The 10,400-nt window shown below is 41.8% G+C and overlaps 1 long non-coding RNA gene across 1 annotated transcript in view; it reads left to right on the plus strand.

The window, feature by feature from the left end:
- LOC138294117 (uncharacterized) overlaps window positions 1-8,261 on the plus strand; it is a 239,764-nt gene extending 231,503 nt beyond the window's left edge. The window contains exons 2-3 of the long non-coding RNA XR_011203200.1: window positions 6,379-6,439; window positions 8,235-8,261. This is a non-coding gene — a long non-coding RNA (uncharacterized lncRNA). The remainder of the gene's footprint in view (window positions 1-6,378; window positions 6,440-8,234) is intronic.
- The last annotated feature ends 2,139 nt before the right edge of the window (window positions 8,262-10,400 follow it).

Raw genomic sequence — 10,400 nt, forward strand, 5'->3', positions numbered from 1 at the left:
CCTTCTTCTGTGCCCTGTCTGCCTGCATCGTGGCGCCTCCTGAGGGGAGTTGACTGACGCTGGCGCTGGTGCAGGGACTGCTGTCTTCCTGTGGGACTCGCCTGTGGTGGTGGTGTGGGTTTGTGTTCTGGCATCTCATCTGAGTCCAGGTTGTAATCTGGCCCTGGTATTTGATTCTGACTGTGGCTGTGTTTCTGCTTCCCCCACTTTTTAAGATCCTGCAGCAGCAGGGAGGGAGTCATCTGCAAGGACAATGTGCAGCATGTCAGTTCTAGCATTTGTCACAGATTTCCACAGTGTTGCTTTCAATGTACAATTAAATTGTGTCACCCTGAGTCATTTGTGGTGTTTCTCTATGTGGCTGGCCACTATCTTGCTATTTATGTTGTGTATTCACCTTAGGGTTGTGTACTACCACTCCCATAAGGCACTGTTGTGTTGTATGTAAGATGTGACATGGACTACTTTTCATTGTGCATCAAGCTATGTTCTATTTCCTAAGGGCATGTGTACATGCACATGTGGGGATACACATAATAACTGGCCTTACCTTTGCTGGGGCTGGGTGTCCCTGAGATGTCAATGTCAGTTACACCACTGACAGCTTCAGGCAGCAGTGTAGACTCCACCAGGTCTTCCATAGGGGTATACGGTGTGTGGGTGGATGGTCCACCTCCACTGCTCCTTGCCTCCCTGAGCCTGCTGGCCACCCTGTCCTTGGCATGGGACCGCAAGTCGTACCATCGCTTGCGTATCTCCACAGAGCGCTGCGCAACACCCACTGTACATATTTTTGTCTGGATGTCAGACCAGAGTTTCCACTTCTCACTCTCACGGACTTGGAGTGAGGTCCTGCCAAAGAGTCTATCATGGTTCCCAACAACCTCCTCAATAAGCACCTCCAATTCTTTCTCACTGAATTTTAGCTTCCTCTTCCTGTCTCACTTCTCCTTCCCATTGCCAGAATTGGCCATGTTGCAGTTTGATCCTGGCTTCCTCACAATGCCGACTCCCTGGTGCTGGGCTGTGTCTCTCGCTGCTCCTATGGGTGTTGCATCTGAAAACAGCATGGGCTGACTCACTTCCTGCTTGTGATGTCATCAGGCTGTTCGGGTTTGCCGTTTTCGCTTTTTGCGATTTTCAGTTACCGAATCGCAAACTTTTTTGCGATTCGGTATTTGCATTTCGCAAATAGCTTTTGTGAATTTTAAGAAATCACTATTGGAATTCCCTACCTGATATCTTGATACATCTGACCCAGAGTCACATGTGCTTCATTCAGTGCTATAGGACTGAATGGCCCCAACATGCATCAACACATCCTGCTGTCATTTTACAACACATCAAGCATATCTGATCATGGTATGTACCTGATGATGGCTGCCATTACATCTCAGGTACCCATGTACAACAGTCAGAAGTGGAGCAACGAATACTCATTGTCTCAGAAATCCACACCTGTCATTTCACATAGGGACATGCCCAGGAACTCAATCCTTTAAGCACACTGAAAGTACCTATAGGGCTTTAAGGGCACATTTGGAAATTTTGCCCATAAGCCTAGGCTACACAAATCAAAGCTTAGTCGAGCTACAGCAACATATGTGTATATGATACTCTTACCTGTTCCTCTGATGCACCACAGAGCTGTTCACACAGGGGGTAGGACCTCCTCCAAAAGCTTCTCCAGCTCTTCTGGTGAGAAGGCAGGGCCCCTACCACCTGTAGGATGTGGCATGATTGCTCCCATAGGCAGTACACAGCAGCTCGAGTTGCAGAGGTCTTTCTGGCAGCTGTGTCAGGAGTCAAGTGATAGGTTCTCCAGGAGATGGAGGTCACATTCGCCACGTACAGGACCTTCATCACCGTTGGACACTGCCATTGGGTAAAGACTGCCACAGGTAGCAATGTGTTCTAATGGCAATGTCCGCTGAGGTTGCATACGCCTACAGCTATGACGAATTCCGCTAGTGGTCGTTTCCTATTGTCTAGTATGGTAGGTCAGGCAGTCACCATTTCAAAGCCCTTAGATGGTCGAAAAAGTTAATTTATTGATGCGTCACAAGTTTGAAAACAAATGTTACTCATTATATCCAGTGCTGGCATTGACCAAGATGAAGGGACATGTTGTCATGTTGTCTAGCTTAAATTCAGGAATCTTTGGAGGCACAATTAGCACCCTCTTATCAATGGGCAAGACAGTTATTGTATTTTTTTAATGAAATGCCTAGTCAGCTGTCCGTATCACAGAGACTCACAGAGGCATCTGTTTACATTCACATGGCATCTTTGAGGCAAGGGGATGACATATCACTGATATGCAATTATTTCCTTTGGTATGTGCTGTGTACCATGTTTCAACTGTTTCAGCTGGCATCACATCACTCTATGGGACATGTATATATATTGACAGTTGCAAGGGACACAATGAGTGATTGACATACCTCCTTATTTTCTCTCACCTAGTTACCCTGGAATGAGAATGGTCAGACAATCTCCAGTATATCTTCCACTAGCAGACATGCTGACCCCAGAGGATCGACATGTGATTCAGATTTACCGCCTAGTTAGGCAGACAATCATGAATTTCTGTGGGCAGTTGAAGCCAGATCTAATGCCTGCCATATGTCATCCTAATGGCATACCACCCATTGTACAAGTCATGTCAGTGCTGCACTTCCTGGCCACAGGATCTTCCCAAAATACAGTGGCTTTAACTGCAGCAGGGATGTCCCAGCCTGTGCTCAGTCTGGTCTTTAAGGCTGTACTGTCTGTATTGTTAAAACACCTGGACAGCTACATCATATTTCCACAACGTGAGGAATTAGCCCATGTGAAGGCTGATTTGTATGGTTTTTCACACATCCCACATGTAATAGGAGCTATTGATGGAACCCATGCAGCCTTGGTTCCCCCTCATCGGAATGAACAGGTCCATCAGAACAGGAAGAACTTTCACTCCATAAATGTGCAAATAGTTTGTTTGGCTGACCTCTACATTTCCCAAGCATGAGCACGGTACCCAGTTTCGGTCCATGATGCCTTCGTCATGCAGAACAGCGCTATCCCACAGCTGATGACACAAATTTACCCAGAAAGGGCCTGGCAGGTTGGTACATCACATGTGTCATTTGTGTTAGTATAATATGTCTGCTGCCTAATGTAATGATGCCCTAGACTAATGTTTGCACACATGTAATGTTTACTTATAGGGGACTCTGGCTACCAAAACTGACCATGGTTATTCACACCAGTGAGGTCCCCAACCACGCTAGGGGAGGTCCGCTTCAACAAGGCCTATGGAAGGACACAGCGTGTCGTGGAGCCGACTTTTGGGCTCCTGAAGGCAAGATTCTGTAGCATCGATAAGTCTGGGGGAGCCCTCCTCTACTTACCCGCCAAAGTGTGTCAGATCACTGTGGCCTGCTACATGCTCCACATCATCAACCTGAGGTGTCAGATCCCTGATGAGGGGGAGCCAGCAGTTCCACCGGGTGAGAATGCAGAAATACCAAGTGAGGATGACAATGATGAGGAAGAAGGTGAAGACATGAGGGCAGAGCTCATCAATCAGTACTTCACCTGAGTGTTATTATGTGATGGTCGTAATGTGACTGACTCAGTGGGGTAGTGTGGGGGTAGGATTGTTTGAGACGAATCTTTGTGTGTCCATCAGACAGGTCATTTGTTGCTTAGCAGTAAAAAGTTCAGGTTAATTAGGACATGGAGTTGTGACTCGTGATAAGCTCCTTTTTTGTTAGTGGCAGTCAGAATGCACAATCTGAGATACCATTGTATATGGAACATGTATTTTCTAGGTCATGTTTGCCTTTACCTGCCTAAACTCTTTGTTCACCACTATTTCTTTCCAGATCTCTTTGCAAAGCCATCCTCATATGGACATTTCTGAATTGTATTACCGGCAGGTGAGTTTCACTGGTCTGACATGTGAAGTGGACAAGGATGGATCCAGGTAATGTGTCACATATTTTTGGTGGTGTATGAGTCCCATGCCCTGGTGTCAGGACAGTGGGATGGCAATGATGAGTTCTACACAGAAGACCTGTTTGCCAAGTTATCTGGGTCCAATGGTGTCATGTGTGTGATCATGTGTCTTTGAAACATGTCTTTCAGTGCAATCCATTCACTCAACCTTCTCATAGTTTTGGTAATTATACTATTTGTCTTCTATGTGGCTGTTACTGTGTTCCCTTATTTCAGGCCATTTATATCAAGACTGACATGGCACAGTTGCATGCCTACAAATACCCGACAATGGGAAGTGGAAGGTTCCCTGAGTAGGGACAGTTGTACTGACCTCTGTATGTATTATGGGCTTTGTTATTTTGGTAGGCTTGGTATAGATATTTGATAAGGGTTTAGCCAATGACATTTTCTACCAATCTGTTTGCCTTTATGGATGGACAAAGTCTGACATGTGCTTTATTTCAGTGGTCTATGGAATGTTAGTTACTGACACCTATGCAGATGCAGAAAGGTCCAAGGACTCACTGTACTACGCGATCCCTGATAGTTGGTCGGCCCATGTGTAGCACAGTGAAATAAATGTGGATTGATGTTTCTCCACTTGTGTCAATGTGTTTGTATTGAACCCAGGCATGACATAACCTGTGTCATGTCCCTTCTCACATTTCCTTCATATGAGTCATTCATGTGCATGCAAAATATTGCTGAGTCTACTGTTCTACATAGATGAGAAATTAATCTCAAACATAAGTTGTATTTTAGTTGTATTTATTTACATGTGCACAGGACATTAGGATGAATGTGAGCAAATATATAAGGTTTAAACAGCGAAGGTTTAAGTAATGGTTTATGTTCTCATTAGGGCATTGACATTGGTTGTAGAAGAGTCAACAGGGTACATCTCTGGCACACAAAGGGAACCAGTCATTAGAGGATCACTCTGTGGACAACCATGCTTGTGGGGGGGGGGTTACTCAGCTACAGAGGCAGCGTTGTCTAAGGCATGTTCTTGCTCAGGCAGAGCCTCCATTCCACTGGCTGCCAAGGGGTCTGGTGTTGTGCACAAACCCTGTTAAGGGTGGTGTTGCTATCTCTCAGCACCCTTGTTAGGGAGACCATGTTGGCATTAAGGGCCTCACACTGTTGCATGACTTCCTGGTGGTTGTCCCTCTGCAGCTGCTTGATCTCTCCCATCATGGCAAGTACCTGGACCATCACGCCTTGGGATTGTTGGTAGGCTCCCAAGACTTGGGAGATGGTGTCCTGGGCAGAACTGTCCCTAGCTGCCTCATACCGCTGGCCCATACCATTCCTCCCACACACTCTACCCCCATGTGCCTGCACCCTTGGCACAGTTTGTCCACTTTTCTAGTTGTGACTCCAGAACCTCTAATGTGGGGCACATGATGGTTGCAACTGTCCTTGGGACATAGGATTGGTGGTGACTGGTTGCCTGGTATGTTAATGCAACAGGACGGGATGAGTCGATGTGGGCAGCGTGAGGCTGACAGTTGTGGTCTGACAAGGTAGGCCAGATGCTTGTTTGTAAATGCTGCAAGATCTCTCCTACTCTAAGGAACATCAACAAACCCTTCAGCTGGTATTTCCTTAATGAGTAAGCTGAAGCCTCTCAATAATCTAATGTTGTGCAATAGATTTTATGGGTTTACCTTTGCAGTATTTCTGCTTTTGCCCCATTACATGTCCAACTGTGGATGAGGATAGGTGGCCTCCTGGTTTGTTTTTTCTTTATGTATTTTTAATGTTTTTTTCTTTCTTTTTTTATATAGCTTGTATGACAGGACTTTTCAGTCTAGTGACTCAACACCGACCTGATGAAGTTTGCTAGAATACCTACTTCAAGATTTAAGACAGTTCATAATTATGGTAGTATATTCATTTTGGACATAGACTGAATAGTAAAGGGGTCTAGCCCTGCATGACATCTGGTTTGTTATTGTCTATACCCCTTGTATTAGTAGACACTTTGGTGACTATGCCTCATTTTTTACTTAGAGTTGACCTCCCTCTTTTTTATATTTTTTTGTACTAGTATGGCATGACATCTGGAATGTTACATTCTATCCCTATGGTCTTATTAGACACTCTGGTGACTTTGTCCAGTTTTGACTGACGGTTGTCCCCACTCTTTTCTTGGGGAGCACATAATTTGACTATTTGCTAAGGATTCTTATTCTTTTTGTACTGAAGGCTGGTTCTCCTTTTTTTTTCCTACCTTTTGTTTGGGAAAGCAAATTGTTTGTTTATATGGTGAGGTTTTGTGGTTTCTTCGAATTGTATTTTATTTCCTTATTTCTGACTTTTTCTAAATCTATCTAGTAATACTGTTTGGAACATTGAATGCTTATGGTCAATAATTTTGCATTGCAGTGTATCTCTTACCAATATTATTGGATTGACTGGTTTTGCTTGCTTTCTACATTGACCTCTGGTAAGATTTTGAAAATATTGCACAAGCAAATGTTTGCTCAATTTGTCTCATAAGGTTTTCATGTCTTCTAGGGTATTACTTTGATGGTTCTTTCCATTGTAGGATACACGTTTGTGCATCTCTGTCTCACATTTCCCTTGCTACCATTTTGGTTTATATTTTCTATATTAATTTCTATTTTTCTTTTTTGACATTCATATCATAACTTACATATCGAAAGACACTGTTTTTGTATATGTCTTCAAAAGTGTTGTTTAGTATGTTGTTTGGTATGTTAATATATCTTTGTAATTTTATATGATTCTTGTAAGTCTCTTAGCCACCATACTAGAATTTTGTTTGATTGTATCCTAAGATGCTTGTTGAATTATGAAACTTTTGAATATTTAGTAGTCAAGATTGTAATCTCTGCATCAGAAACAATAGCAGGTTCATAGATAGATAGATAGATAGATAGATAGATAGATAGATAGACAGATCTATCTATCTTCTGGACAATTATACTCTACCAATTGTGGTAAACCTACCAATATTGAGAGTAAGGCCGTAACTGATCAGATCTACTTAGTCCCAAAAAAACAATGCTCAGATAAAACAGGAACATACAGATTTCTTTCATTCTTCGCTACTATGAGTTAGACTCTTCGAGATTCTGAGTGTTATGAGTCAAACAGCCCTGCTACAGAAATTGATACCTGCAGGGGTGTATATGTAGTAGCGTAAAAATTCACTGTGTCACCTAGAAAAAGTAGACACACACAATTGGTGGTATTTTACAGTAAGAAGTGCAGTTAGCACATATATCTCATATATGTCAGAATAATGGCTGTTATCACTGTCATTTTGTCAGTCATTACATAGAACAAAATAAACAGAAAAACCCTAAGCATATTGCATCAGACATCTCCACTACATGTAACAGACTTGTCTAATCCAAACCTAAAACTACATAGATGTTAGCCTCATGGGTATCGTATTGGCTGAATGATTAGTAATATCTCTTCCAAGTTTTCAATGCATTGCTGAATGGTATTTCAGTACTAATAACTCTCTGGAGAGCAGAATGGAAGATTCCTCTCAGCTGTGTTTTTGTTAATTTTGTTAGTATGGCTAATGTTAACCTGCTACTAAAACAATATCTCAATCTCGCACAGCCTCTTGAGAGCTTTCTCTGGTAACCCTAAGTAAAGGCAAGAGCAGTACTTAGCTATGCAAGAGCATGTAACTTATGATTGTTTGAATATGAAGGGAGAAATGTTCTTTAATTTTCTTCAGTATGCTTAAACAGCTGGATGATTTTGTTATTTTGCTCACAGAGATGTTTTATTTATAAATGTTGGCCATGTTTAAAAAATAACGTCAGAAAATTACAACTAGGGTATTCACTGATCTTAATTTTCCAACTTTCTGACATTCACAAACATTCCCAGGAGTATTTATTGAAAGTTGCACAAGGGGAATAGGATGGTCCCCGCACATTTTCGGCCTTTTTCTCCAAGAGAAAAATATTTTTTACCATAGAGAAACCCCCTTACCTTTACCCCCATGCAATCTGAGGATGATCCTTACCTCTTCCTACCCAGGAAAGGGATTTATGGTAGTCCCGTGTTGGAACAAAAACCTTACCATTTTCATTGGTGAAACGGTAATGAGAGGAATTTGTGAATGCCCACAAACGTTCCAAGGCTAACTGTGCCTTGGAATTCCAATTTCCACCCTCGAGTGGGATTTATGAAAGCAGGTTTTTGTCAAAAAGTAAAAATATGGGCCTAATTGTTTGGCTTATGTCTTCCAGAATGGGTTTGTGTTTCCAACCTGTGCTGTGCTTCTGTTTCCAACATCATGTTACGATTCAGGTACATCTGAAAATGCAAGTGTATTTTAAACGTAGGAATCTGTAACATGTTGAAGGAATATCACTGCCCTTAAGTTAATACAGCAGAAAATTGTGTCCGACTACTTACTGCTTGTCGACTGAGCGATATATTTCCGGGTGTCCAGGAGGAGTGTTACAGCTCATAGTGGGATTCCCACTTTGACCCAGTTCATTTTTTAACAATTTGAAATGCTGAGGCATTCATAACGATTAATATGTATATTCAGTCTGTGTCAAAGCGTTTCGAATTGTTAGCAGACATGGGTACTTAAGTTCACCAAGATTAAATATTTCATGCAAGATGGCGCTGCATAATCAAATGAAGCTGGGATAAGAAACCAGATATCCTAGATCCACTTAGACACTAGGCGCCATAGGTTCATTATCAATTAATAATTTCTTCAAACCAAAAGGCAAGTTCATTTTCTAGATATGAAAAGGCAGTTGCATCTCTAAGTAGAGGCATAGCCTGATGAGAGATGACCCATTTTTATTGTTTTCTCACTTTAAGACGAAGATAATCTCCAAAAAATAAGATGATGCTACATGTGAAAAGAACCTATGTTCACTCTTTGTTCCCAGCTGCCTTGTTCAAGATCATTTTTAGAGAGACCTGTCCATGTAAACACAATACAACACCGATGGGGATTAATAACCCAATATTAATTTACACATTCAATTTAACAGCAGGTCGAGGTGCACACATTTTCTATTAATCATTATTTTGTGTTACACTCATGCAGCAGCTAGCATGCAGAACAGTAATCAACGAAAGCAGCTCGCTGTGGTATTGTTTTACAGAATGGACCTGAATGGGTTCAACACACATCTTTGACCGCACGGGGTACCTGGGAGAGAGTCTCATTTATCAAGCAGCAATCAGCTTCTCAGAGCTCCGATGAACTCTAGCTAGATTCACCATCTGTGAAATTGAACAAGCTATTTTTAAAGAAATGTTTTTTTAATTGTTCAACCTGTACCATTGCCTTTTCCAGGGGTTGTAAAGCACGTAGTTGGAATCTAAATGACTATTACAACAGCTGTAGAATACATCTATTAAATATTTTAAATATTTTCAAATAATCACCTTATCATATCATAGATTTTCAAAAAATCTTAGTTTTGCATAAACAATTGGGCAAATATCTTTTTCAAACTGCAGCTTGTTTTTCAAACTGTCAAATCTAGGTTTGTAGGGTAAATGATGAATAACATCGATGGGCTGTGCTCAATGGCAATCCAAAGTTTAGGAGAAGGTGCTTGCATACATCACGAATTCCATTTTCCAAACAATTGGGCAATGATTGCTGTCAACTAGCTTTTTTTAAAGTCTTTATTTAGATTGTATTTGCTTTATTAACATCATTGATCCTAGTTTGAAATGTACCTCTCCAATCAACTATGGACCTTTTCACGTATGTGCCAGGAAAACAAATGGCAATACTGCAGGCACCAGCATTTCCCAGTGAAAAAGTTTAAAGGCATTACAATTTTTCACGCTTCTATTATTTAATAACAGTGGGAACTAGTCTTTTTCACGAATCCCTATGTGGTTTTCACCAATTAGGAACTTTTGCACTGCATCGAAATAGCAACCAAAGTGACAATCAAAATTGTAGTAAACGTTTCCTCTAAGTTAAGAGTCCGACTCTTCACGCCTTGCTCCACTCCCACGGTTTGAATTGTTCATATGCTGCCATTTCAGTTATGAAGTCCTCCCATTCATTGTATGTGTCTGTGCATCTGCATCCAGGGTCTCATAATTACTCTTCCTGCTTGACTCTACCAGATGAGGACCAGCCGAGATGCTTGGTTCGGGTTTAGATCGAGGACCTCTTGGAACCTCTTGGAATCTTGAGATCAAAACATGCTGCACTTTCAGGAACGACATGTGTCTTAGGGCCAGATGTACGAAAGGATTTTACCCATTCTGTGTCTATAGGAAAAAGCTTTCGTACATATGGCCCTTAGTGTCTGAAAATGCTGACAATGTAACATGCAGAACCAGGTTTGAATTCCGGCCTTGGCTTTGTAAGTCCGGCAAATATCCCCGCCATTAAAAAAAGGTGTAAAGTAGTCTGTGTC

The sequence above is a fragment of the Pleurodeles waltl genome, chromosome 4_2 (assembly GCF_031143425.1).
Source record: "Pleurodeles waltl isolate 20211129_DDA chromosome 4_2, aPleWal1.hap1.20221129, whole genome shotgun sequence".
In the NCBI taxonomy this organism is placed as follows: Eukaryota; Metazoa; Chordata; class Amphibia; order Caudata; family Salamandridae; genus Pleurodeles; species Pleurodeles waltl.